Source organism: Heterocephalus glaber, unplaced genomic scaffold (assembly GCF_053883595.1).
Source record: "Heterocephalus glaber isolate CG9 unplaced genomic scaffold, H.glaber_assembly_v1.0 deba00001608, whole genome shotgun sequence".
NCBI classification, from domain to species: domain Eukaryota; kingdom Metazoa; phylum Chordata; class Mammalia; order Rodentia; family Bathyergidae; genus Heterocephalus; species Heterocephalus glaber.
In genome coordinates, this window is record NW_028258379.1 from 389,399 (window position 1) to 409,815 (window position 20,417).

The 20,417-nt window shown below is 37.9% G+C and overlaps 1 long non-coding RNA gene across 1 annotated transcript in view; it reads right to left on the reverse strand.

The window, feature by feature from the left end:
• Window positions 1–14,279, reverse strand: part of LOC147822728 (uncharacterized) — a 28,260-nt gene extending 13,981 nt beyond the window's left edge. The window contains exons 1-2 of the long non-coding RNA XR_015444980.1: window positions 14,141–14,279; window positions 4,166–4,257 (exon numbers count right to left, since the gene is read on the reverse strand). This is a non-coding gene — a long non-coding RNA (uncharacterized LOC147822728). The remainder of the gene's footprint in view (window positions 1–4,165; window positions 4,258–14,140) is intronic.
• Between the last annotated feature and the right edge of the window lie 6,138 nt (window positions 14,280–20,417).

Sequence of the window (20,417 nt, forward strand, 5' to 3'; positions counted from 1 at the left end):
CACATTGCAGTTGTGTCAGTATTTTATTCTTTTTTTACTACATGTTTATCCAGTCACCAGGTAATGGACATTTGGGTTGTCTCCACTTTTAACTAGTATGTGTAACACTGAACAGGTTTTTGTACGGACATGTGTTTTCAGATGTTTTGGGTGGGTAGAATGGCTAGGTCACATCATTTTGATTAGTTTTTCAATGTGGGACAAGGATATTCCCAGATTTTGTAATTGAGTGGTAATGCTGCCTTCATAGACTTACAAAAGGTCCATTTTGTTGTCAACATCACTACATAAGTCTTTGGCACAAAACAGGAACTAGATAATCACTCTGGTAGTAAGCTCTGATATATGAAGTATGATAAAAAACACACAGTGAATGTTAAAAATTTGAAAAAATTTATTACAATAAAATAGATTGCCATTAATCTCCCTCAAAATATTTACCCTCAAACTACTCTCCACCACTTCAGACTCACTTGTCCAATTGTTGTGAAGCAGTTCTAAAAGTTCTCTTTCATGAGTCTCTTTATGAGATGTGATTTTAAAAATGTGGTCATGCTGCTGCTGAGTGCCATTCAATGGAGAGACAGGCTCATAAAAACATTATAGTGTGTCCTCACCCACCTTATTCACCAGATCCGACACCATATGAGTTCTGGTGCTTCCCCAAAGTCTAAATAACTGTAAAAGGTAAATATTTTGAGTTGATTCAGGACATCAAGGCAGCCATGACAATGCAACACATGGCACTCACAAAAGAGGACTTCCAGAACTGCTTGAGAAAGTGACAAGAATCATGGGATAAGTGTGCTCAAAGCAAAGGAAAATATTTTGAGGTAGGCTAATGGCAATGTGTCTTTGCTTGTAATAAGTTTTAAGAAAATAATTTAAATGTTCAGTGTATTTTTTATCACACTTCATATAGAAGAAGCATCCAACGGTCAACAACTGTGTCCTCTCATAGTCTAAGGAAGCTTCTAGGCCATTTGAAATACAAAGCACACTGTGAAAAGCTAATCTTTAGTAAGAGATCCTCTCCTCTTTGTGTGTTAATTGTTTAATAACAAAATAGACATCCATGAACAATACAGGGAGTTCATACCATTTTTCTCCCAATATCAATCTGGTATTTTTCTGTGTGTCGGACAATTCATTTCAGCACTGAGCATTTGGGATGATCCAGGCTATGGGCTCAGTACAGAGGTAAAAAATGTGACTAAGAGATGATCGCACTCCTCACAAGGCCCACAGCCCAGCACAAAATCCTAATCCCAGGCTGGACAGGCTGACCTGTCCCTAATCCCAGGAACACAACAGGGAGTGGCCATTCAGATGGAGGACAAAGTGCTGCCAGATGGGGACATCGGGAAGCATCTCAAGGAAGAAGTGGCATCTAACATGCATCTTAGTGAGATTTGGAGATGTACATTATATGAAAAGGATATGGAAAGAGTGCACACCAAAAAATGCATGAAGAAAAGCAGATAAACAAGATCACAAAAGGTTTGAGGAATTCATATTTAAATTTCCTCAGTGCTACTTTCTAGTCTCAACACTTGGTCAGTTTTCCTAAGTTCTCTAAGATAATTTCTTCATCCCTAAAATAGGCAAAATAACACCAACATGTGTTATGAGGATTCACTGGTAATATATTTAAGATGTCACTGCAGTTTCTGAAACAGCAAATTCTCAATAGGGAATTGGTTTCAAGGGCTTGGACATAATACAAATAGATAAAAGGGAGCAAAAAGTAGATGTGACCCGTGATGCAGAGACTGTCTCCTGGATGCCTCCACACAGGTGCCTCACAGTGACCTGACACTGCTCTGACCTGAAGCATCCTCTTGCCTTTCCTCTCTGCTCAGCCTTCCAGATTAAGGGCAGTAGTCTCCTGCCTGCACAGAATCCAAAGCCTTGGCTTCTCTTTTGCCTCCAAAATTTAACCAGTTGCTATATATTAGGTACAGCCCACCTTTATAAATCTTTCAAATTCATTCCTTATTTTAATTTCAATTTTTTCTGCCACATTACCTTTACATAGGACCAGACTGCTTCATTGACCTTCTAAAGATTAACTCAGTTTCCTCCATCTCCCCTGCTTCTGCCAAAGCATAACTCAAATGAGGCTGTTTATTTCATGTAGATCTACATTCCAACTTCTCATCTCAGGTCGAAGTTCTCTGCATTATGGGTCACATCTACTTTTTGCTCCCTTTTATCTACTTGTATTATATCCAAGCCATTTCAGTGTGGAAGACAGACTCCACTATCAGCTCCCAAGAACTATTAGATGAGAACCATTTTAGCAGGACAGTCCATTGCCATAAAGGAGAAACAAAAACTGAGAAGTCAATGAGACCAGCTCTGCCTGTCTAACAAGGTTCCTGACAAGAAAATTCCTCACAAACTGTCAGGTACTTTGGAGACTCAAACTGACGAGAACCAGAGGCATAAGCAGCTGCTGTGGAGAAGGCCAGAGGGACTCCCCACCACACACACACCTGTGTGTCCTGACAGTTCTGAGAAGCAGGCCAATGAAATGAAGCTCCTGCTGGGCCTGGGGAAGGAGGTGACGGGAAAGGACTTATTTAGCCAAGCTTTTTTGACAAGAAAATTTGCCCTTATTTACTTCAGGTAACTTTATTGGTCATATCACCTTTCTTGATTATTCCAGGTGCCTTTTGAGTTTGAACTTTCAGCCACTTTCTCAAATTAAGTAAGGATCCTTGGGGGCTTCTCTGGCCAGAACCAATGGGATGGTGTCATCTACGGTCCTCTTCCTTGAGGAAAGCAACCTCAGGAGCAAACAGATTTTTCTGCCATCCCATATTTTGCATCAGGTCTTTCACATGCAAATAGTTCCACACTTTGAAGTTTATAGTCGTCAAAGGAAGGCAGGCTGTTGGGGGGCACTTGGCCTTAGGTTCTAGTGAAATCTTACTTGACATCTCGGGAGACCAGAACCTGTGGGGCTCAGAAAGGACAAGAACCTCACCAGTGTCGAACTCCCCAGGTGCCGAGGCTTAAAACCTATAATCGCAGAGGTTTCTCACAAGGGCCTTGGGAGGTAGCCATTTTGTCCCACTTTTCAGACACAGAACTGTGGCTCAGAAAAGTCAAGTTGCCTAAGGTCTTGTAAGTGGCTCAGCTAGAAGCTCTCTGAACTTTTCAAACTGTGGTGATTATTCTAAGGGAATTTTTCTGTTTTTTTGGAGGAAGATTCTCACAATTGTTGACCACCGGAATCCCCGATACACAGGCTCAGATCCCAGCGATGGTGGAGCTGTAATCCATGGCCTTGAACTTTAACATTTTTTCAGTTAAACCATTTAACACTTCACCATTCATGCTAAATTCACCACCCCATATATTTTTCTGCATACATTTTATCATCAAATACCTCTATGATTGAACTAAAGAAAATCACACCCATTTCACTTTAACTGATTTCCTTACATCCTTCTTAGACAAAAATGTGATGGGAGAAGGGTTAAAATAAATTCCATATCAATGAAAAGGTGAGTCTACAATTATTACCCTGGAAATGCTTATGAGTAATTGATTATACAAATACCTTTCACAATCAAGATTGCAAACGTGCAAAAGACAAATTAGAAAATATTTAGTAACAATAAACTTCTAGGAATGTAGAAATTAGCAAAAATTGTATATTTTATTTGGTCATTAATATTGAAAATATAATAGACATGTGCAAAATATATGCTAAATTGGAGTAAACTAAGAATTTACACACCATTATTAACTTATACATATAACAATTAATCAATGTGCCAAAAGGAATGTGTTTTGTCCTAGGGAAGTGGATATCAAGTAAAGCAGGGCTAGTGAGGTTTGCAATTTTGCTAAAATAAATCACTCCTTGCAAACATTAAGAGAAAACAGTAATTAATAGGTAATTAAAACAGTAATTAATAATTAATAAAACAATAAATATAAGTTTTAAAAATTATGTTTTGCCCTAAGGAAATACTATGCCCACACGAATGCATTTATAAGAAAATAGCTGGAAAACTTGGAAGCCTAGTACTTAGTATATTTTGCACTGCACTGTACCTTGTTTCCATCATTTGCTCCAGCTAAGGTGCTTTATCACATTTGATCTCAGCCCTAAGAAAATGGAAAGCAGTAAAATAATATTCCAACACACCTGCATCACTGCAACAAGATCACTGAGTCTGCATTCGAAGAGCTCTAAAGTTTTCTGAGCTTTTTATCACACTGTCTCTCAGGTCTCCTTATCTAAAATGAATAAGAAATTAAAGCATACAGATTTATAAGCCTTTTGACAAGGGTAATTTGTAAGTTGGGTTGGATCTAAGGATGAGTTATGTTGATTAAATTGAAACAATTCAACCTAAACTCTAGGCCTTGCAAGAGATTTTCTTCTCTGTGGCCAGAGCATATTTGACAAATTTCCAATGTATGCACTCAGATAAAGAAAAGAGAGTTAACACTGCACGCACCCTCATGAGTAGACACAGAATTGCATGTTGTTGTATATCAGGCCTCAAGGGCTTCACTTCATTCTTTGGCCAACCTAGCTGCATGGTCTACATTAATCCTGCTCTTGATGATACCCCACATCTGTTGATCCCAAACAAATTCCTTCCCTGGTAAATCCCACTCTCAGATGTTTTCTTTTCTTTTCTTTTTTTTTTTGAGGGGGAGTTACTTTTGTTTTTTGCTAGCATCAGATTCATTTATTTATTTATTTTTGTCTTTACGAAGTTAGTTGTCATAAATAGAATAACAGCCAGACTAATAGATCAAAAAACCTATAAAACAAATAAACAATTATACTAAGTAAGCTTTGAAATACAATGACCATGTTGCTGGATTACAATACCCCCCCCCTTCCTATTGTCTCTCTTATTTTGCACTTTATGTATGTATTGGGTTTCTCATATAAAAGAAATGATGCAATATTTAAGCTTTGTGTCTGATTTACTTCATTAAACATTGTGGTTTCAAGATGCTCTCATTTTCCAACAAATGACCCAAGTTTACCTTTCTTTACGGCAGAGTAGTACTCCATGTGTGTAAATGCCATATTTTCTTTATCCATCCATCTATTACAGTGCTTCCAAGATTTAGATATTATGGATTGTGCATTTCTATGCATCTGTCAATGTAATATAATGTCTTTAGAGAAGATACCCAGTCAATAGAATTTCTTTTCTTTTTCTTTTCTTTTTTTTTTTTTGGTACCAGGGATCAAACTGAGCATCTTGTGCTTGTGAGGCTGGCACGGTGCCACTGAGCTACATCTCCGGCACTGGATTTTCTATTTTTAGTTTTTTGAAGATTTTTCAATACAGATTTCCATACTGGTTGTACTACTTTCACTCCCACCAACAATGAAGAAATGTTCCTTTTTCTCTGCAGTTCCTCCAACATTTGTTATTGGTTGATTTCCTGAAGATAGCTATTATTTCTGGGGTAAGATGGAATCTCAGTGTTGATTTAATTTGCATTTCTCAAATGGTCAGGGGTGTCGAACATTTTTTTTCACGTATTTATTGGCCATTTGTATTTCATCTGAGAAGTGTCTCTTCAATTCAAGTGGCCATTCCTGATTGGGTCTTGTAATTTAGGGGGTCTAATTTTGCTGAGTTCTTTACCTACAGTGGTAACTTGGTTAACAAACTTAATCTGTTCCAAGATTCTGGGAAAGAGGGCCGAGTTCATGTTCATGGGGGGAAGATGGCCATGGTCGTGTTGTTACTCAACCCAGAGTTCACAAATGGAAGCAAAATTTTGCTGAACACTTCTTTTCAAGAACTGAAATATTCAAGAACAGAAGTGTTCATGAGCTGAGGCACCACTGTATTTCTAGACGAGTACCTTTGTCCAAGGAGTACCTGGTAAAACTTTTTTCCATTCTGTAGCTTGTTGCTTCACTCTTTTGGTGCTTTCCTTTGTGGTGCAGAAGCTTTTTAATTTGATGTGATCCCCTTTCTTGATTGTTGGTATTATTTCTTATATAACCAGGGTTCGGGTCAGAAAGTCTGCCCATGCCTAGGTCTTCAAGAGTTTTACCTATTTTGTCTTTCACCAGATTAAGTGTTTCTGTTTAAATATTTAGATCTTTGATCAATTTTGGTTTTAATTTAGTGCATGGTGAGAGATATGAGTCTAGGTCCAATCTTCAGCATGTGGATAGCCAGTTTTCCCAGCACCAATTATTAAAGAGGCTAGCTTTCTTCCAGTGAAAGTATTTGGCCCCTTTTTCTAGAATAAGGTAGCTGAGTATGCCTGGAATTGTGTCTGGATCCTCTTCTATTCTTCTCCATTGATCCACAAGTCTGTTTTTTTGTGTTTGTTTTTTGTTTTTTGCTAAGACCATGCTGTTTTTATCACTGGGGCTCTGTAGTACAACTTGAAGTCCAGGATTGTGATGCCCCCATAGTTGTGCAGAATTTTTTGCTGTACTACGTTTCTTCTGGTTTCATATGAATTTCAGGATTGCTTTCTCTAAATCTGTGAGGAATGCTATTGATATCTTGATTTGATTGTGATAAATCTGTATAACACTTTTGGAAGTATGGCCATTTTGACTATATTGGTTCTGCCTATGCAGGAATAAGGGATGTCTTTCTATTTTCTGTTATCCTCTTCAATGTGCTTTTCAAAGTACTGTAGTTTTCATCATACAGGCCTTTCACTTCCTTGATTAGGTTAATTCCTAAATATTTCTTTTATTTGATGCTATTGTGAAAGGCATTGTTTCCCCAATTTCTCTCTTGGTGAATTTATTATTGGTGTACAGGAATGCCATTGACTTTTCAACATTCACTTTGTATCCTACTGCATTACTGAGTTTGGTTATTAGTTCTATGAATCTTTTGGAGGAGTTGTTGGAGTCTTCAATACAGAAGATAATGTCATTCACAAATAATGATAATTTAACTTTTTCTTTTCCTATCCATGTCCCTTTTATTTCTTTCTCTTGCTTCATTGCTCTGGCTAATGTTTTGAAAACTATATTGATCAAGAATTGTGATAGTGGACATCCTTATCTTGTTTCTGATTTTAGAGGGAAAACCTTCAGTTTCTCTCCATTTGATATGATGTTCACCATTGCTTTGTCATAGATGACTTTTATCAAATTGCAATAAAGACCTTCAATACCCATTTTCTTCAGGTTTTATTTTAATCATGAATGGATTCTCAAATGCTTTTTCTGAGTCTATTGAGATGATCTTGTGATTTTTTTCCTTGCGTCTGTTTATGTAGTATATTACATTTATTGTTTTGTGTATATTGAACCATCCCTGCATCCCTGGGATAAATCCTACTTGGTCATGACGTATGATCTTTTTTATCATTTCCTGCATTCTGTTTGCCAGTATCTTATTGAGGAATTTTGATCTACATTCATTAAAGAGTTTGGCCTATAGTTCTCTTTTGATTGGATCTTTTTCTGGTTTTGGAATTGGGGAAATCCTTGCATCAAGGAATGACTTTTGAGTGTACTACAGTAGTACCTCATTTCACAAACTTAATTCATTCTGCAATTCTGGAAAAGTTGGTCACATTCATGTTCATCCAGGAAAGATGCCCATGGTCATGTTTGTTACCCAATGCAAAGTTCAAAAACAAAAACAAAATTTTGCCAAATACTTCTGTTTGCTAACAAAATTGCTTGCAAACAAAAGCGTTCTTGAACTGAGGTATGAAGGTACTTCCTTTTCAATTTCATGAAAGAAGTTGAGGAGCTGCATTAAATCTGTATAGCAGTTTTGGAAGTATGGCCATTTTCACTATATTGGTTCTTTCTACCCAGGAGCAAAGGATGTCTTTCCATTTTCTTATAGCCTCTTCGATCTCTTTTTTCGGAGTGCTGTAGTTTTCAGTGTAGAGGTCTTTTGCTTCCTTTGTTAGATTGATTCCCAGATATTTCATTTTTTGGATGCTATTGTAAAAGGAATTATTTCCCTAATTTCTCTCTCAGTGAGTCTGTTATTTGTTTATGAGAAGGCTACTGTCTTTTGAGTGTTGACCTTGTATCCAGCTACTCTACTGAATCTGTCAATTAAGTCTAGAAGTCTTTTGGCAGAGTTTTTTGGGTCTTCTGTGTAAAGTATCACATCATCAACAAATAATGACAGTTTAACTTCTTCCTTTCCTATCTTTATTCCTTTTATTTCTTTGTCTTTTCTAATTGCTGCTGCTAATGTTTCCAGAACTATATTGAACAGGAGTGGTGACAGTGGGCATCCTTGTCTTATTCCTGATTTTAGCATGAAGGTTTTCAGTTTTTGACCATTTAGTGTGATGTTGGCTGTTGGTTTTTCATAGACAGCCTTAATCAGGTTGAGATAAAGACCTTCTCTTCCAGTTTTCTGTGGGGTTTTTTTTTTTTTTTATCATGAATGGGTGTTGGATTTTGTAGAATACTTTTTCTGCATCTATTGAGAAGATCATATGGTTTTTGTCCTTGGCTCTGTTAATATAGATTTAATGCAATGCCAATTGAAATTCCAACAACATACTTCACAGAACTAGAGAAAACAATACAAAAATTCATTTAGAACCAGAAGAGACCTAGAATAGCAAAAGCAATTCTATGCAACAGAGACATGGCAGGGGGTATCACAGCACAGTCCATAACTTGAAACTATACTACAAAACTACTGTAATAAAAACAGCATGGTTCTGGCAAAGAAACAGACCCCAGGATCAGTGGAATAGATTAGAAGATGCAGAAACAACTCCAGACACACTCAGCCACTTCGTCTTTGACAAAGGAGCCAACTACCCTCATTGGAGGAAAGATAGCCTATTTAATCAATGGTGTTGGAAAAACTGGATTTCAACCTGCCAGAGATTAAAACTAGACCCATATCTATCACCATGCACTAAACTAAGATTAAAGTGGATTAAATATGTAAATATTAAAACAGAAACACTAAACTTGCTGGAAGATAAGTTAGGGAGAACTCTTGAAGACATTGCCATAGAAAAGACTTTATGAACAAAACCTCAGTAGCATGGGAACTAGCACAAAGAATCAACAACTGGGATTTCATCTTATTAAAAAGCTTCTGCACTGCAAGAGAAACCACCAATGGTGTGAAGAGACAACGTACAATGAGGAAAAAAATTTTAGCAGCTGTACCTCACACAAAGGACTACTATCTAGAATATATAAAGAACTTAAAAAAATCAAACCCCCCAAATTTAAAGACCCAATTCAAAAATGGGCATCTGAAATGAACAGATATTTCTCAGACAAGGAAGTAAAAGCAGCAAATAAACATATAAAAAATATTCAGCATCACTGGTCATTCAAGAGATGCAGATGAAAACAACACTGAGATTCCACCTCACCCCACAAAGAATGGCTGCTATCAAGAAATCAAGAAATAACAAATGATGGTGGGGCTGTGGAAAGAAAGGAACCCTTCTCCACTGCTGGTGGGAGTGTAGACTGGTGCAACCATTGTGGAAATCAGTATGGAGATACCTCAGAGAACTAGGACTGGAAGTCCCATTTGACCCAGCTATTCCCCTGCTGGGGATCTTTCCCAAAAGAATTAAAAGAATCATCCCACAGCGATATATGTGCACCCATGTTTATAGCAGCACAGTTTGTAATAGCTAAAGCTTGGAAACAGCCTAAGTGTCCATCAACTAGAAACTTGATAAAGATGTGGTTTTTTATAATAAAATGGAGTACTACTCAGCCATAAAGAATGAGAAACTAGAGACATTTATAGCTAAATGGATGCATATTGAGGCCATCCTCTTAAGTGAAATAAATAGGACACACATGTGTAAATACTAAATCATTTCTCAAGTGTGAGAAACCGAAAGTGTAAATAAGGATTAAAATTATTAAAATGAATAATTGATAATTGGAAATAGGAAGAAAAGGTCCAAAGAGGTAGAGGAAGTGGGAGGGGAAGGGGAAAGGAAAGAAGGAAAAGGAAAAATTATGAGAAAAGGAAAAAATGGAAACAAAGTCTATGTAAATAGGGAAGGGTGGAGGGGGTGAAGGGTGCACAGGTAATGGGGAAAAAATAAGAACCAAGATACATCATGTACAGGTACAAGCACCCAACAATAAATGTAAATGTACTGTATACCTAAAATGTACCAATAAAACAATTTAAGTGCAAAAAAAAAAAAGAATTTGAGGAATATTGGCATTAGATCTTCTCTAAAGTTCTTGTAGAATTTGGCAGTGAATCCACTGGGACCTGTGCTTTTTCTTAGTTGGTAGTTTTTAAAAATTACTTCTTTAATTTCATTGACTGATACTGGATTATTCAGAATTTTTATATTTTCTTCATTCAGCTTTGGAAGTTCATATGTATCTAGGAATCTATCAATTTATTCTGAATTATCCATTTTATTAGACTGCAGATTTTCAAGGTAGTTATTAATATTCTGGTTTTCAGCAGAATCCATAATGATTTTGCCCTTTTCATTTCTAATTGCATGCACTTGGATCTTTTCTTATTTTGATAAGATTGCCTAAGCATTTGTCTATTTTTTTGCTGTTGTTCTTACAAGGAATCAACTCTTCGATTCATTGATTCTTTGTATTTTTTTTTTTAGTTTCAATTTTATTAATTTCTGCTCTGGTCTTTATGATTACCTTCCTCATAGTAGTATTTTATTTGGATTGTTCTTGTTTTTCTAGCACCTTGAGGTACATCATCAGGTTATTTATTTGAGCTTGCTCTGTTTTTCTAATATTGTCATTCATCCCTATAAACTTACCTCTTAGAACTGCTTTCATTTTGTCCCATGGATTCCAGTAGTCCTACTGGCATAATTACTTTATTGTAGGAACTATCTAATTCAATCCTTAGTGTCTTCTGTAATTCACTGATTATTCATGAGGGTATTATTTAATTCTACATGTTTACATGGTTTCTTTTGCCATCGATTTCTATTTCAGTGCACTGTGATCTGATAATATGCATGGATGGGATAATTTTGATTCTTTTGTATTACTTAAGCTTGTTTTATGGGCTACTATGTGGTCTACTTTGGAGAAAATCCTATATGCTGCAGAGAAGAATCTGTATTTTGTTGTTCGATGGAACACTGTAGAGATCTATTAATTTCCATATGTTTGAAACTTTGGTTTAACTATGATATTTCTTTGTTGACTTTTTTTTGTCTAGTTGATCTTTCTATTTGTGACAGTGAGGTATTGAGTTCTCCCATTATAATTATGCTGGTATTTATCTGATTTTTCATGTCCATTAATGTTTGTTTTATGAATATGGGCATGCTGGTATTTGATGCACGTATGTTTATAATTATCTCTTGCTGAGGAATTGTTCCCTTAACCAATACATAGTGACCTTCTTTGTCTCTTCTGATCCACTTTGGCTTGAAATCCACTTTCTCTGAAATTAGGATAGCTACTCCTGCTTTTTTCCAGGTTTCCATTGTGTGGAATATTGTTTTCCATCCTTTGATTTTTAATCTGTCAATTTCCTTTTGAATTAAATGTGTTCCTTATATCCTCACATAGTTGGATCTCTTTCTTGATCCATTCTACCAGTCTGTGTCTTTTGATGGGGGATGGAGACCATTAACATTGAGAGTCATTACTGAAAGGTATTGACTTATTCCTGTCCTTGCATTTTTTTTTTTTTTTGCTTAGCTGCTCATCCCACCAGGTATATACTTTTTTTTTTTTTACTTATTGGCATTTTTTGCTTCATTGTCTCTTTCTAGGATAACCTTGATAATGTTTTGTAATGCTGTCTTGGTGTCATGAATTTCTTGAGGTGCTCCTTGTCAAAGAAATACCTTATTTCTCCATCAGTTTTGAAGGAAAGTTTTGCAGAATACATAAGTCAGGGTTGGAAGTTGACATCTTTTAGGGCTTGAAACACTTTATTACAAGCCCACTTGGCCTTTAAGGTTTGTGTTGAGAAATCTGCTATAATTCTGATGGGTTTATCTTTATATATGATTCATTGCTTGTTTCTATCAGCTTTTAAGGTTTTGTCTCTGTGACAGACTTCTTCTACCTTGAGTATAATGTGGTGTGGAGGCATTTTCTTTTGGTTGTGGTTATTTGGGGTTCTATGTGTCTCACTCATCTGTCTATTTCTTCCCCTATATTTGTGAAGTTTTCTGCTGTTATTTCTGTGCATGGGTTTTTTTTAATATCATTTGAGTTGTCTTCTGTTTTTCACTTATTCCAGTTACTCTTAGGTTAGTCTTTTTAGGGTTATCTGGGCGGTATTGGGTCTATTTTTCATGTTCTCTTTTTGCTTTTAGGGTGTCTTTGAGTAGCTGGTCTTTGGAGGCATCACTGTCTTCTAGTTGTGAATTCCATCCTTGCACTGCTCCCTTCCACCCATACTTTCAATATAATTTTTAATCTCCTAGATTTCTGACTGAAACTTTCTCATTGACTCTAATTCTTTGATAAGTGGGTCATTCATATTTTTTATCACTTTATTTAGCTCAGCTAGCTTTTTATTAGTGTCTTCTGAAAACTCCTGGATCATTTTGATTATTACTCCCATTATCTGTTTAGTTATATCTTGTGTGATCCTGCTGAGTACCTCTTTGATCTCTTTCCTAACCTCCTCTGTTATTCTTTTCAGTAATTAAGATCTGTGACATGTTATTCTCCCTTGATTAGCTTTCAGGGAGTTGGGAGTTTGGGGAGGAATTATTGCCTTGTCTCTTCAATATTCTCTTCAGTTTTGTTTGTTTGTTTTATTTTGTTTTGTGCTGAGGTAGAGGCTTATATTGGAAAGATTTTGTTGCTAGTACAGAGATCTCTTTAGTAAGTCACTCTTTAGTAATGTACTTTGGATGTAGCTAACTATATAGTCCTTTGGCTCAGCCCCAAGATCAGACTACCTCAGGTAATTTGGAAGAGGAGGATGCAGCAAAATTGGCCCAATACTGAGTTCTCATAGAAGGTACTGTAGTATACTTAATGTCACAGAGGTAATCTGGGTAGTGGCTTATAGAGAAAATCCATTAGTCTCAGCAGTTATATGATCCTGGTAATATCGAACAAATCAGCTACAGAAGTATCATCCAAGACATATTGGATACTAACATACCATATGAATAAATTATGTACCACATCCTGAAAACTAGAGAAGAAATCCCCAATTATGGTATAAAAATTAAAACAACCTAGAGCTAATATATACTAAATGTGACAGCTGTATCTCTGCTAATGGGAGAAAAGAATTTAACAGAAATTTTATAGAGTTATCTAGCTAAAGATTAATAAATCTTTATGCTTATTCTATTCACAATATTAGGGATTGAGAATAGGATAATGCAAGAGGAAAAATTTGAAATTTTAAACTATATAATATGAGGAGGAGAGAGAAGTAGAACAAAAGATTCTGTTGGGGACAGAAATATGTTTGTAGAATTAGGTAAAGGCAACAGAAAAAGCTGAAGAGAATAGAAAATAAAAGTAAAAGAGGGAAAAGAGGAAGTTAAATAGGGACTAAAAATATTAGATAAAAAACAAAGGGAGAAAAATTCTAAGGGAGAAGAGGCAAAATAAAGGAAAAAAGAGGGGGAAAAGGAAGTAAGAAAAAGAGAGAAAAAGCAAGGACAAAGGAAAATTCCCCAAACCCTAATAAACTGGTAAAGAACAAAGAGGAAAGAAAAAAGAAAATGAAAAAAGAAAAACAAAACAAAACCAAACACAAAAACAAAGAAGGAAAGAAAGAAAATAAATTTCTGTGATTTCATTCTTCTTCAAGGATCTACAGTTTGGGGGCAGTTTCCCAAGTCAAGACCTTTCCCTGCTCACCCTGGTAGATAAGGAAGCCAAACAGGCCCCAGGTCCATGCTGGATGCAGGCACCAGCAGGTGGCAGAAGCAGGGTGAGGGCTTCAATGCGGCAACTTTGAAATCCAGAGCAACTGAGGCTGGATCTGGCCTCTGGCTGTGGGGGCAGGGCCTGTGTCCTTCAGCTCAAACCCCTCAGGGGGTCCCTTTCCAGCTGTGGTTGTCTCTCACCCAGTCACTATGGAAACATAACACTGGGAGCCCTAAAATGAAACCATCCCACAGCTGCTCTAGGTCCCTGGTTCAAACAATCAACACTTCCCAGCAATGGCATCTGAGCAACTCACCAGCCATTGCCTGTTAAAAGACTTACATGGGAGCAGAATCCCGCTCTGTCCCTGCAGATCACAGCACTTCCTGGTCCATTCCTCCAGAGTCTCCAACTTTCACTTTATCTCTAGTTTGGTTTCCCTTTCCTGTGAGCCAAAAGCAGGGAACAAAGGAGAAAATGCTGACTGTGTCTTCCCTTCTCTGCTACATGTTCTGTCTTAAATTTCTCTGTAGCTTTCAATTTTCCTGTCAGATCCTTTCTGGTTTCTGGATATCTATTTCTCTCTCTTTTGCTTCCCCAAGTTTTTATTCCCACATCTGGATTCTGAATCTTGGAGAGGCTGAGTTATCACTCACCACTTTGTGATTTTCTTGGAAGTTCTATCTGACTTATTAACAATCTACCAAGGGCTGCTATATTCTAATGATAAATCCAAAAATGAGTGCTTCCCCTGCCCCTCCATGCCATCCCACAGGCTGCCCTTGACCTGATTTCTCCTTCTCTCTCAGGAGTCCAAACCCATTGACTCTTAGTTCTCTGGTCTGAACATTCTAGCTCTCCTTCTTGATTGATTCTTTCCTTTAGTGACACAGACTCTTCTGGATTTTCTGCCAGCTCCCTGGCCCTTTCCTCCATCTCTAGCCCTCAGATGCCTGTGGTCCCCAGGCTTCTTTGTAAAGTGATCTGTAGTCTCCCTCTGCATGTTTACCAAGAGACCCAGAGCCAGACTGTATGTTTAATTCTCAGTCCTTCGTCTTGCTGACTGCATGACGCTGGGAAAGTTACCTAATCATACCGCCTCTCGGTTCCACACATGCATACTGGGCCTTGTAGAAGCACCTTCCTGTTGTTATGAAAGTTAAATGAAATCATATTTATAAAACACAATCTTGGGATTTTTTTCAATTTTTATTTTTTATCAGAACATGTTTGCAGTACATAATGATCACATTCTTTGTGGCAAGTTGGTACATCCACATAACACATCCTAACTCTTTTTTCAACCCCTTTCCTTTTCTTCTTTCTCCCCCATCTCTTGGTCCCTTTGTCATTTGCAAAAGATCTCTCTACTTCTCATTATCTAACTTTTATTCTGCTATTTATTTATATTTTGGGTTTCTCATATAAGAGAAGCCATGCTATTTAGGAATGTGTGTCTGGTTATTTCACTTAACATATGGGCTCAAGGTGCATCCATTTTCCCACAAATGACTCAAGTTTATTTTTTATTTATGGCAGAATAATACTCTACTGGTATAAAAACTGTATTTTCTTTATCCATTCATGTGTTGATGGACATATAGTCTGCGTCTAAGATTTAGCTATCACGAATTGTGCATAAACATAGGTATGCATGTATTACTGTAATATGATGCCTTTAACGTTTTCAAGAAGACACGTAGAAAGGGAATAGTTGGGTAGATTGAAAGTTCTAGTTGTAGTTTTTTGAGAAATCTCCATATTGAAAGTTCTAGTTGTAGTTTTTTGAGAAATCTCCATGCTGATTTCCATAGTGGTTGTCCTAGTTTACATTCCCCCCAACAGTGGAGAAGGGTTCCTTTTCCCCTGCACCCTCACCAGCCTTTTCTGCTTTTTAGTCATCCTTTCCAAACTGTCCCATTTATTTATATAGCTATTGTACATGTGGATTATGCACAAATCAGGGCACAAATTCACACTATACTGCCCTAGAACACACTGTTCTTAGGCCAAAGCTCTCAGCCATGTTTATTACAGAAAAGCCAGGACCAGGCAGATACTAGAATTGGCTTGATCCTGTAATTCTTTGGGAATGGGATCCAGCTTCACATTTTCATAGCCTTCTCCTTTCTCTAGTCCTGGTATGAGAACACTTTGTCTCTGATTGGTGTTAAAGTAGCTCCATGGGAATGCTATTATCTTTTTCATGGGAAGGAGAATTGGCCAGCACCCTGTTTCTGCCTTCCAGTCTTCCCAGGGTCCTGGCTGAACCTAACAAGAAATCTAATGAAGTGAGGAGAGGCGAAGTCCTTCCCCAGGGCCTGATCAGCCAGCAGCCCTCAGTTCTACCTGTGGCAAATGCTCCTTCTACACAATTATTTGTGTTTTCCAATTCAAGGTCCAATGGGAACATAAAACATATTATTCTAAAAGCGACTACGCCCCGCTAATTACTTCTACCTCACACAGAGAAAAAGGAAACCTTGTACTAGTCACCCCTATGGAATTCTCCAGAGAGCCTACTGAGTGCTGTGTACAAAGCCCTCAGATGTAGCTATGTGGACAGTAACATTTGGGAAAGGTACATATGCATGAATATTTTGATTTTTTTTCCACCAGAATTATCCTTGTCTTTTCACAGATTTCCCAGCAGAAAAGTCAGGGTGGATGATAACATGGGAGAAAAATGTTCCACTGTGGCCAGATTCTGTCCTCCAGAGAGCCACTTGCATGCACGTGAAGGGGCCACAGAGTACCAATTGGCTCAGGAAGTGAGTGAGGAGGTCTTGTTGCTCCCTGGGGCCGGGAATAGAGTAACCTCTGTCTCCTGGCCCTCTGGGAAGCTGTAGCTCATGCGAGCTTGCATCATGCTGCAGGCTGTCACCTCACATGGCCTCACCAAGGCAAAATGAGCAACAGCCTGGCCTCATGATGGCCTCTGTGTTTTCAGGCCAGGACACTGAGATCCTTCCTGACAGTGCCCCCCGTGGGCTATGAAGGTGTGCTAGGGGTAATGCGTTTTTCTTTTTTTAAACATGGCAGATTTGTAAGCCTTGCTCACAAAATGTCTCTTCTTAAAAAAAAAGACAGCCTGATTATAAGAAGAAAAAACTAAAATAGTGTTGTCCATACTAGATTATGGTGTGGTTCATGTGCTCTGGGAAGGGCTTCTTTTCTAATCCCAACCTTTAGAATTACAAAAGGCACCGTAGGCCAGCACCATGCATGTACTCCTCATTATTGGTAAGTATCTTACACTTATAGCTAAGGTACTATGACCAAATTATGAGTGTTTCTACTTAAGTTTGCATTCTTCCACCCTGCTGGTACCTTCCTGATATATGGAAGGATATTGGTGTGCTGGTTCTACAGGAAAAGAAACTTCTGCTGTTGACAAGAGATCTTTAAGCTATTTTAAAATTAGTGAAAGGCACAATTTCTGTTTTTTGGAAATTAGGGGAAACTTTTGTCATTCACTATAAAGAAAAAAATGGCTTAACTAGTTGGCTTTTAAGCGTAGCTTTATATAAATATATTTGAGTATATTTATTTCTAATTTTAATGCAGTTTTTCATCTAGGATTGTGGGGAATTAAAACAATACTAAAAAGCAAAAATTAAAACAACTAAAAATAATATGTAAAATAGACAAAAGAAGTGGGATTTACCCATTTTCTTAAACAAGGGAAACTTCGGAATTTCTCAGAAGCCCAGTATGTATAATGGGTATCAGGGAGGCAGTTTGGACAGAAGCAGGGTCACCAGTGTCAAGCTCACCACTTGTGGCTATCATGGCCACCACAGAGGTGCTCCAGAGACAGCAATTTAAATAAGCACATGAGCAAGATGTTGACTATGGTGAGCTATTAGGAAAATTCAAATTATAACCACAAGGAGATGTCACTGCACACCAGTCAGAATAGCTATAATAAAAAAGTATGTCAAAACAAAATACTAGAAGGGATATGGAGAAACCAGATCACTCATGTGCTGGTGGTGGAAATGTAAAATGGTGCAGCCATTCTGGAAAATAGTTTGGCTGTTTCTTAAAATGTGAAAACTGCAAGTTCTATGAAACACAACAATTGTGCGTGTGGGCATTGATCCTTGAGAAATGATACACAGAAGCCTGTAAAGAAGTGTTCTTGTGAGCTCTGCTGTGACAACCCCCATGTGGAAATAGCCTAACTATTATTCAACAGATGAATGGTGCATGCACCATTCATGCACAGATGAACTGTGGAACACGTACACAGTGGTATTCTACACAGCAACTAAAAGGAGCCAATTATTAATGCATGTGACAACCTGTATCAGAGTTATGCTGTATGAGTAAAGCCAATGCCAAAAGGTTACTGTCATACCTGACCTGGGTGAGACCCTCTTAGCAGACCCATTCTCTACAAACAACAGGAAACCACTAAAGGGTCATGCTATCCTCAGTAAACAGAATAGATGGCCATAAAGAAAATTTAGGTCAGGATGTGCAGTCTCCCTGGTGCCAAGAAGTCCAATATTATCTACACACCTGTGCTGACCATCCTGAGAACCTTGACCACAAACATTCCACCCCAGATTCCTTAATTCAGCACTCCCTCCAAACCCTATAAAACTTTGCTTTTTCTCTGGCCAGTTGCTGGCATCCTTCTCGATCTCACCCTGCCTGCACCCAGACAGAAGATAATCATTGACCACTCCCAGTGCACAAGAGGAGGCTTCCGGGCTGCTGTAACCATCCCCACAAGCACAGAGGAGGTGAGCCTCGCGGGCGCCAGCAGCACCCCCTACCCAGTCGAAATGAGAAGACACATAAACAAGTCTCAAAACCAGACTTCCAGATCACCTACAGCAACTCCAAAGGGAAACGAGATGAAACACTCTGATACTCAACCACTCGGACTCCCTGAACTGGCAACACAAGAGGATCTGGAAAAAATGAAATCAGAAATAATTTCTCAGATAACAGCAGAGATTGTGCTCATAGAGCAAGACATGATTAATAAATCTAGAGAGGAGCTCAGGAACATGATGGAATCCCAACATAGGAAACAAATGGAATCCATAAAACAGATGCAAACAGATTTCCAGGAGATAAAAACTCCATTGAAAGTCAACTCAGCAGAATGAGCCAATGTGAAGACAGAATTTCAGATATAGGAGAGAAGATTGCAATTAGTGACCAGGAAAAGAAAAATTGCTTCAAAATTATAAGGGAACATGAGAAATCAATCCAGCAGCTGCTAGATGATGCAAAGAAGAATAACATAAGACTGATTGGAGTCAATGAAGAAACAGGAGAGAGTGTGCAGATGACATAAAAAAACTGTTCACAGAAGTGATGGCAGAAAACTTCCCAAGCAGGGGAAAAGAACTTGACTTACAGATACGTGAGGCATATAGGACTCTAGCTAGCCTGATCAGAATAAAATCATCCTTGTTGCTCACACTAAGCCTGTCTAGATGGTCTCTCATGTGCCATTTGTCACAGTTACAGATTGTATTACACCACTAATATAGAATTCTTCTACTGACAAAATTATGGGAAAGGAAGGAATACTGGTGTTTGCCAGGAATTAAGAATGTGGGAGAAAAGTAAATGTGGCCACTAAACCAAGGGATTCTGTAAATGATGAAAATATCTGGTATCAACCTCAAAATCCTGACCATAGTTTTATGCTACAGTTCTGCAAGATGTTGATCTTGGGTAGAACTGAGTAAAAGGTACATGGAAATTATTTCTTACAACTGCAATGGAAATTTACAATTTTCTTCAAATAAAAGGTAATAATTTTTTGAAATAAAAAAATGATCTCTGTGTATTCCATTTATGATCGTGAGTAATCCTATATAGCTGTGACTTGGATGTCACCTATCTGTGGTCTTCCTCAGTCATTCTGAGGGAACATATACTCTGGAGAAACCAGGATGGCCCTTCACACCAATACCAGATTGCAGATTAAACTCAATTTCCTGCCTTCCAATCCAGTCCAAAACATTTATATGACTTGATATCAACATGGGATTTGGTGCTAGAAATGAGCCTGCTGTTTTTTAAGTTCATACACTCTGAAGTAGGTAGGAATTTAGGTGATAAGACAGTGAACATAAGCAAGAAATAATATCAATGAAAGACATTTGGTTAGTTGGTGTCATGTACTCATCTGACTCCCAAAACTGATTAGGATATTATTTTTGAATATTTCAAAAATACTTGTGATTTACTGTGGTAAGCTGAATTATGGTCCCCAAAGAAGCCTGGGTCGTAATCCTCAGATCTGTGACTATGTTACCATACATGGTAAAAGGAACTTTGCAGATGTGATTAAGTTAAAAGTCTATTTTATAGATGCTCATATTTAACTTTATTATCTGCAGTGTAGCATAAGAAATGTCAAAGCGAGAGGCGTGTTACTGGGCACACTAGGGACAAGAGTGGGGAGGGTTAAGTCATAGACCTGGCCATTCTCCTCCTGACTGGGTTGCTGAAGCTGCACATCAGAGTGAAGGTGTCCTGTGTGACTCTCAGACTGCCATGTGTACCAGGCACCCTTAGGGAGGGGTACAAAAATACAGGTCCTTATGTCCTTCCCCTGGAATTCTGACTCATGTAGTTTCATTTG